Genomic DNA, 10,360 nt, shown 5'->3' on the forward strand with positions numbered 1-10,360 from the left:
CCACGCCAAATAGCTACACCCGGAGGGTTAGCTACAACACAAAAATACATTAATATATAACAATATAAACGAACAAGGTTAACACCTTAACCCAATACCGAGAACCAAATACCACAATGAAGATTGGCCGAACTGCACGAGCCTTAGTAATCCGAAACCACACGAGATTACAATCTTTACAACATCGAGGTTGGCAGAAATACACGAGCCTTAGTAATCCGAAACCACACGAGATTACTACCTCAATAAGATGACCGAACTACACGAGTCACCATGAATCCGAACTACACGAGATTCATTTTCATAAGATGACCAAACTACACGCGTCATCGTGAATCCGAACTACACGCGATTCACTTCTCCAACTCAAAACCCTTCGCCATTGGGGTTATATCATCCACATCACAACCACGTGTGATAGTGTACACACAAAACATGTACCCCGCCAAAGGTGGTCAACCAAAATGCACAACCGTGCCAATTGGATCTAAACGCAAGTCTATCAAATCCACCTATATGTGAAGTGAGCTCTATAACTGAGAACCACTTCACCCGACCCGCACCCATCCTACACATACATATGCACATAGGATATTAACACTCACCTTGTCGCCTTGATGAATGCTTCCAAGTAAACCGCAACTCGCCAATAGAAAGTACCTATTCCATTATCACAAATTCAACAACACACTTAGATTGGATTTACAAACCAACCCAATTTGACACTTAGTGCAAATTCGACCCAATTGCACTTCCAAGTCCAAACCGAGCCCAAAATTAACCAATAATCACTAACACAAGTGAGAATGGTCCTAACACGCCAATTAAACCCGAACACAAGTGTTAAACACTTACAAATCTCCAAATTGCCCATAAACCCTAATTTTGACCCAAAGTCAAAACTAGTCAACCAAATAATCCTAAATGGGTTTCAATACTTCCATAATCACTAACTTAAGTGATTAAACCCAATTTCAAGTCCTAATCATGGCCAATTAGTTCACCAACCCAAAATCCACCAACAATAGCAATAAACCCGATTACTAGCATCACTAAACTCACTCCAAGAGTTTAAATGGGTTTCTCATCAATTTAAGTTCAAACCCTAACTTGATTATCAAAATCAAACAATGAAATTCGGAGTTAGAACTTACCACAACCACCAAAACGTAGCTAGGAACGAGGTGAACAACTTTAAAACCCGAGACTTTGATCAATTCAAGCTCCTTATTCTCCAAAACCCCAAATCTCTCTCTAGAAATCTCCCCCTCTCTCTAGAATGATTTGAGAGTGTTAATGGATGTGAAATGTGATCCAAAATTGAATCTAACCAGCTGATATGGCTTCACATCCGGCCTCAAGTGAAAAGACCAAAAAGCCCCTCATTAAACCCAAAATAGAAAAAATAGAATTCTGTCGCTGGGCTCGTGTACGACGCGCACCCATGGGTGTGCGCAGCGCGCACCCATGTCTGGGCAGAATCTGAGCTTTGTTTAATTACACAATGCTTCCTGCACTATATGTAGCATAATTACCCTTCCGTATAATAAATATTAGGGTCTTACATTATTAATATACTTAATGATATGTTTACTTATCATAATATCATGTTAACTATATATATAACCATATATATGTCATTATATAGTTTTTACAAGTTTTAACGTTCGTGAATCACCGGTCAACTTGGGTGGTCAATTGTCTATATGAAACCTATTTCAATTAATCAAGTCTTAACAAGTTTGATTGCTTAACATGTTGGAAACACTTAATCATGTAAATAACAATTTCATTTAATATATATATAAACATGGAAAAGTTCGGGTCACTACAGTACCTACCAGTTAAATAAATTTCGTCCCGAAATTTTAAGCAGTTGGAGGTGTTGACGTATCTTCTGGAAATAAATGCGGGTATTTCTTCTTTATCTGATCTTCTCGTTCCCAGGTGAACTCGGGTCCTCTACGAGCATTCCATCGAACCTTAACAATTGGTATCTTGTTTTGCTTAAGTCTTTTAACCTCACGATCCATTATTTCGACGGGTTCTTCGATGAATTGAAGTTTTTCGTTAATTTGGATTTCATCTAACGGAATAGTAAGATCTTCTTTAGCAAAACATTTCTTCAAATTCGAGACGTGGAAAGTGTTATGTACAGTCGCGAGTTGTTGAGGTAACTCAAGTCGGTAAGCTACTGGTCCGACACGATCAATAATCTTGAATGGTCCGATATACCTTGGATTTAATTTCCCTCGTTTACCAAATCGAACAACGCCTTTCCAAGGTGCAACTTTAAGCATGACCATCTCTCCAATTTCAAATTCTATATCTTTTCTTTTAATGTCAGCGTAGCTCTTTTGTCGACTTTGGGCGGTTTTCAACCGTTGTTGAATTTGGATGATCTTCTCGGTAGTTTCTTGTATTATCTCCGGACCCGTAATCTGTCTATCCCCCACTTCACTCCAAAAAATCGGAGACCTGCACTTTCTACCATAAAGTGCTTCAAACGGCGCCATCTCAATGCTTGAATGGTAGCTGTTGTTGTAGGAAAATTCTGCTAACGGTAGATGTCGATCCCAACTGTTTCCGAAATCAATAACACATGCTCGTAGCATGTCTTCAAGCGTTTGTATCGTCCTTTTGCTCTGCCCATCAGTTTGTGGATGATAGGCAGTACTCATGTCTAGACGAGTTCCTAATGCTTGCTGTAATGTCTGACAGAATCTTGAAATAAATCTGCCATCCCTATCAGAGATAATAGAGATTGGTATTCCATGTATGGAGACGACTTCCTTCAAATACAGTCGTGCTAACTTCTCCATCTTGTCATCTTCTCTTATTGGCAGGAAGTGTGCTGATTTGGTGAGACGATCAACTATTACCCAAATAGTATCAAAACCACTTGCATTCCTTGTCAATTTAGTGATGAAATCTATGGTAATGTTTTCCCATTTCCATTCCGGGATTTCGGGTTGTTGAAGTAGACCTGATGGTTTCTGATGCTCAGCTTTGACCTTAGAACACGTCAAACATTCTCCTACGTATTTAGCAACATCGGCTTTCATACCCGGCCACCAAAAATGTTTCTTGAGATCCTTGTACATCTTCCCCGTTCCAGGATGTATTGAGTATCTGGTTTTATGAGCTTCTCTAAGTACCATTTCTCTCATATCTCCAAATTTTGGTACCCAAATCCTTTCAGCCCTATACCGGGTTCCGTCTTCCCGAATATTAAGATGCTTCTCCGATCCTTTGGCTATTTCATCCTTTAAATTTCCCTCTTTTAAAACTCCTTGTTGCGCCTCCTTTATTTGAGTAGTAAGGTTATTGTGAATCATTATATTCATAGATTTTACTCGAATGGGTTCTCTGTCCTTCCTGCTCAAGGCGTCAGCTACCACATTTGCCTTCCCCGAGTGGTAATGAATCTCAAAGTCGTAATCATTCAATAATTCAATCCACCTACGCTGCCTCATATTCAGTTGTTTCTGATTAAATATGTGTTGAAGACTTTTGTGGTCGGTATATATAATACTTTTAACCCCATATAAGTAGTGCCTCCAAGTCTTTAATGCAAAAACAACCGCGCCTAATTCCAAATCATGCGTCGTATAATTTTGTTCGTGAATCTTCAATTGTCTAGACGCATAAGCAATCACCTTCGTTCGTTGCATTAATACACAACTGAGACCTTGCTTTGATGTGTCACAATAAATCACAAAATCATCATTCCCTTCAGGCAATGACAATATAGGTGCCGTAGTTAGCTTTTTCTTCAATAACTGAAAAGTTTTCTCTTGTTCATCCTTCCATTCAAATTTCTTCCCTTTATGCGTTAATGCAGTCAAGGGTTTTGCTATTCTGGAAAAGTTTTGGATGAACCTTCTGTAGTAACCAGCTAGTCCTAAAAATTGGCGTGTGTGTTTCGGAGTTTTCCGGGGTTTCCCACTTTTCAACAGTTTCTATCTTTGCCGGATACACCTTAATACCTTCTTTGTTCACTATGTGACCGAGGAATTGAACTTCTTCCAACCAAAATGAACACTTTGAAAACTTACCGTATAATTCTTCCTTCCTCAATACTTCTAACACCTTTCTCAAATGTTCACCGTGTTCTTGGTCATTCTTTGAGTAAATAAGTATGTCATCAATGAAAACAATGACAAACTTGTCAAGGTATGGTCCATACACTCGGTTCATAAGGTCCATGAACACAGCTGGTGCATTAGTTAAACCAAACGGCATGACCATAAACTCGTAATGACCGTAACATGTTCTGAAAGCAGTCTTTGGAATATCATCTTCTTTCACCCGCATTTGATGATACCCAGAACGTAAGTGAATCTTTGAATAAACAGACGAGCCTTATAGTTGATCAAATAAGTCATCGATTCTCGGTAGTGGGTAGCGGTTCTTGATGGTAAGTTTGTTCAACTCTCGGTAGTCGATACACAACCTGAATGTACCATCTTTCTTCTTGACAAACAAAACAGGAGCTCCCCACGGTGATGTGCTTGGTCGAATGAAACCACGCTCTAAAAGTTCTTGTAATTGGCTTTGCAGTTCTTTCATCTCGCTGGGTGCGAGTCTGTAAGGAGCACGAGCTATTGGTGCAGCTCCTGGTACAAGATCTATTTGAAATTCAACAGATCGATGTGGGGGTAATCCCGGTAATTCTTTTGGAAATACATCGGGAAATTATTTTGTGACGGGAACATCATTGATGCTCTTTTCTTCAGTTTGTACTTTCTCGACGTGTGCTAGAACCGCATAGCAATATTTTCTTATTAGTTTTTGTGCCTTCAAATTACTAATAAGATGTAGCTTCGTGTTGCCCTTTTCTCCGTACACCATTAAGGGTTTTCCTTTTTCTCGTATAATGTGAATTGCATTTTTGTAACAAACGATCTCTGCTTTCACTTCTTTCAACCAGTCCTTACCGATTATCACATCAAAACTCCCTAACTCTACTGGTATCAAGTCAATCTTAAATGTTTCGCTAACCAGTTTAATTTCTCGATTCCGACATATATTATCTGCTGAAATTAATTTACCATTTGCTAATTCGAGTAAAAATTTACTATCCAAAGGCGTCAATGGACAACTTAATTTAGCACAAAAATCTCTACTCATATAGCTTCTATCTGCACCCGAATCAAATAAAACGTAAGCAAATTTATTGTCAATAAGAAACGTACCCGTAACAAGCTCCGGGTCTTCCTGTGCCTCTACCGCATTAATATTGAAAACTCTTCTGCGGCCTTGTCCATTCGTGTTCTCCTGGTTCGGGCAATTTCTAATAATGTGGCCCGGTTTTCCACATTTATAACAAACTACATTGGCATAACTTACTCCGACACTACTTGCTCCGCCATTACTCGTTCTAACACCATTTGTTCCTTTCGTTCTGTTAACCCCTGGTCCGTAGACCTCACAATTCGTCGTGCTATGACCATTTCTTTTACACTTGTTGCAAAATTTGGTGCAGAACCCCGAGTGATACTTTTCACACCTTTGGCAAAGCTGCTTCTGATTATTGTTGTTGTTACGGTTATTATTGTTGTTGGGATGATTGTTGTAGTTGTTGTTGTTGTTGTTGTTGTTGTTGTTGTTGTTGTTGGGCCATTTGTTGTAGTTGCGATTGATGTTGCGATTTTTGGGATAGTTGTTGCGATTATTGTTGTAATTGCTGTTGTTGTTGTATTGGTGATTCTTATCACCGTGTTCCTCCCACTTTCTTTTGACTTGCTTCACATTGGCCTCTTCAGCAGTCTGTTCTTTAATTCTTTCTTCAATCTGGTTCACTAGTTTGTGAGCCATTCTACATGTCTGTTGTATGGAGGCGGGCTCGTGTGAACTTATATCTTCTTGGATTCTTTCCGGTAATCCTTTCACAAACGCGTCGATCTTCTCTTCCTCATCTTCGAACGCTCCCGGACACAATAGGCATAATTCTGTGAATCGTCTTTCGTACGTGGTAATATCAAATCCTTGGGTTCGTAACCCTCTAAGTTCTGTCTTGAGCTTATTGACCTCGGTTCTGGGACGGTACTTCTCGTTCATCAAGTGCTTGAATGCTGACCACGGTAGTGCGTAAGCATCATCTTGTCCCACTTGCTCTAGATAGGTATTCCACCATGTTAACGCAGAACCTGTGAAGGTATGCGTAGCGTACTTCACTTTGTCCTCTTCAGTACACTTACTTATGGCAAACACTGATTCGACCTTCTCGGTCCACTGTTTCAATCCGATCGGTCCTTCAGTTCCATCAAATTCCAAAGGTTTGCAGGCAGTGAATTCTTTGTAGGTGCATCCTACACGATTTCTTGTACTGCTAGATCCAAGGTTATTGTTGGTATGTAGCGCAGCCTGTACTGTGGCTATGTTTGAAGCAAGAAAGGCACGAAATTCCTCTTCGCTCATATTCAAGGTGTGTCGAGTAGTCGGTGCCATTTCCTTCAAAATAGTCAAATGAAACGAGTTAATCATATAGAATATCAAGAGTAGTCAATAGTATTTCGTAGCGTAATATGAACTTATTTATAAAAGCTCTTTCTTCATATTAGCATTTTATACTCTTTAATTCGGGTAGTACCTACCCGTTAAGTTCATAGTTAGTAGCTAACATACCATTTCAACTACTACAATTCTATATGAAAAACTAATCACAAAAACAAAAAAAAAAACAAAAAATATATCATATTCAAGCCTTTATACAATAACTTGCAAACTTACAATGCCGCTATTTTACATATAGCATGAAATATAGCACATAAAACTTTGATACAAAGTAGTTGCGAAGATAATTCTAGTTAATAAATAAGGCGTTCAGCAAAGGCAATAAAGACACGTAATTCATACGTCCAGAAACAAGTCATGCATTCTGGTTTTACTAATACCACTTCCCATCCTTGGTTTTATGGAACATAACCGTTGTGACCGATAGTAAGACAATGTGTTGTAACGTCGTCAAAAGGATGAAGGTTACGTAATGACCAACAGTCTCATAATAACCTAAAAACCTCATTTCTTACCCCAATTACCGACTCCGTCACTTGTGGGAACGTTTTGTTTAATAGTTGTAGCCCGATGTTCTTGTTCCCACTTTGGTGAGAAGCGAACATTACTAACCCGTAAGCATAACATGCTTCTTTATGTTGCATGTTAGCCGCTTTTTCTAAATCACGAAGTCCTATATTCGGATATATTGAGTCAAAATAATTTCTTAACCCGTTGCGTAAAATAGCATTTGGGTTCCCCGCAATATATGCGTCAAAGTAAACACATCGTAACTTATGGATTTCCCAATGTGATATCCCCCATCTTTCAAACGAAAGCCTTTTATAAACCAAGGCATTCTTGGAACGTTCTTCGAATGTCTTACAAACTGATCTCGCCTTAAATAGTTGTGCCGAGGAATTCTGACCGACTCTAGACAAGATTTCATCAATCATGTCTCCGGGTAGGTCTCTTAAAATATTGGGTTGTCTATCCATTTTGTGTTTTTATACTGTAAAATAGACAAGAGTTAGATTCATAAAAAAATACTTATTAATACATGCAATTTTTACATATATCATAAAGCATAAGCACACTATATTACATATATTACACCACACAAATACAACTATCTTATTCCGACTCGCTCGTTTCTTCTTCTTCGGTTTTGGTTTGTTTTGCCAAGTTTCTAGGGATATATGATGTTCCCCTAATACGAGCCGTCGTTTTCCACATTGGTTTAGAAAAACCTGGTGGTTTAGAGGTTCCCGGGTTATTGTCACAACTTAAGAAATACGGGTGTTGACGATACATATAAAGTTCATCGGGTTTGGAATCAAATTTCTCTATTTTTATACCCTTTTCCTTATTGTTCTCTTTTGCCTTATTAAATTGTGTTGGGGTAACTTCTATAACATCATCGGAATCCTTGTCGAGATCCGATTCATCGGAGAATTGGTAATCCTCCCAATACTTTGCTTCCTTGGCGGAAACACCATTGACCATAATTAACTTTGGTCGGTTGGTTGAGGATTTTCTTCTACTTAACCATTTTATTATTTCCCCCACTGGTTCTATTTCTTCTTCCGGTTCCGATTCTTCTTTCGGTTCCGATTCTTCTTCCGGTTCCGACTCTTCTTCCGGTTCCTCTTCGGAAACTTGTGAATCAGTCCACGAATCATTCCAATTTACATTTGACTCTTCATTATTATTAGGTGAGTCAATGGGACTTGTTCTAGAGGTAGACATCTATCACATAATATCAAACGCGTTAAGAGATTAATATATCACATAATATTCACAAGTTAAAAATATATATTTTCCAACAAAATTTGTTAAGCAATCATTTTTCAAGTAAACACGGTCGAAGTCCAGACTCACTAATGCATCCTAACAAACTCGATAAGACACACTAATACAAAATTCTGGTTCTCTAAGACCAACGCTCGGATACCAACTGAAATGTCCCGTTCTTATTGATTAAAAACGTTCCATATTAATTGATTTCGTTGCGAGGTTTTGACCTCTATATGAGACGTTTTTCAAAGACTGCATTCATTTTAAAAGAAACCATAACCTTTATTTCATCAATAAAGGTTTAAAAAGCTTTACGTAGATTATCAAATAATGATAATCTAAAATATCCTGTTTACACACGACTATTACATAATGGTTTACAATACAAATATGTTACAACGAAATAAGTTTCTTGAATGCAGTTTTTACACAATATCATACAAGCATAGACTCTAAATCTTGTCCTTATTTAAGTATGCGACAGCGGAAGCTCTTAATAATCACCTGAGAATAAACATGCTTAAAACGTCAACAAAAAATGTTGGTGAGTTATAGGTTTAACCTATATATATCAAATCGTAACAATAGACCACAAGATTTCATATTTCAATATACATCTCATACATAGAGATAAAAATCATTCATATGGTGAACACCTGGTAACTGACATTAACAAGATGCATATATAAGAATATCCCCATCATTCCGGGACACCCTTCGGATATGATATAAATTTCGAAGTACTAAAGCATCTGGTACTTTGGATGGGGTTTGTTAGGCCCAACAGATCTATCTTTAAGATTCGCGTCAATTAGGGTGTCTGTTCCCTAATTCTTAGATTACCAGACTTAATAAAAAGGAGCATATTCGATTTCGAGAATTCAACCATAGAATGTAGTTTCACCTACTTGTGTCTATTTTGTAAATCATTTATAAAACATGCATGTATTCTCATCCCAAAAATATTAGATTTTAAAAGTGGGACTATACCTCACTTTCACAGATTTTTACTTCGTCGGGAAGTAAGACTTGGCCACTGGTCGATTCACGAACCTATAACAAATATGTACATATATATCAAAGTATGTTCAAAATATATTTACAACACTTTTAATACATTTTGATGTTTTAAGTTCATTAAGCCAGCTATCCTCGTTAGTAACCTACAACTAGTTGTCCAAAGTTAGATGTACAGAAAAAAATTGATATATTATCTTGAATCAATCCACGACCCAGTGTATACACGTCTCAGGCTAGATCACCACTCAAAGTATATATATTTTTGGAATCAACCTCAACCCTGTATAGCTAACTCTCACATTACTGCATATAGAGTGTCTATGGTTGTTCCAAATAATATATACACATGGGTCGATATGATATGTCAAAACATTTGCATACGTGTCTATGGTATCCCAAGATTACATAATATATTAGAATATATGTATAATATAATATAAGTTAGCTAGGATATGATTAATATAGATTTGTTACCAATTTTCACGTAGCTACAACAAGAAAAATTATCCAATCTTGTTTTACCCATAACTTCTTCGTTTTAAATCCGTTTTGAGTGAATCAAATTACTATGGTTTCATATTGAACTCTATTTTATGAATCTAAACAGAAAAAGTATAGGTTTATAGTCGGAAATATAATTTACAAGTCTTTTTTGTAAGAGGTAGTCATTTCAGTCGAAAGAACGACGTCTTGATGGCCATGTTGAAAAACATACTTCCACTTTGAGTTTAATCATGATTTTTGGATATAGTTTCATGTTCATAAGAAAAATCATTTTCCCAGAAGAACAGCTTTTAAATCAAAGTTTATCATAGTTTTTAATTAACTAACCCAAAACAGCCCGCGGTGTTACTACGACGGCGTAAATCCGGTTTTACGGTGTTTTTCGTGTTTCCAGGTTTTAAATCATTAAGTTAGCATATCATATAGATATAGAACATGTGTTTAGTTGATTTTAAAAGTCAAGTTAGAAGGATTAACCTTTGTTTGCGAACAAGTTTAGAATTAACTAAACTATGTTCTAGTGATTACAAGTTTAAACCTT

This window comes from Rutidosis leptorrhynchoides, chromosome 5 (genome assembly GCF_046630445.1).
Source record: "Rutidosis leptorrhynchoides isolate AG116_Rl617_1_P2 chromosome 5, CSIRO_AGI_Rlap_v1, whole genome shotgun sequence".
NCBI lineage: Eukaryota > Viridiplantae > Streptophyta > Magnoliopsida > Asterales > Asteraceae > Rutidosis > Rutidosis leptorrhynchoides.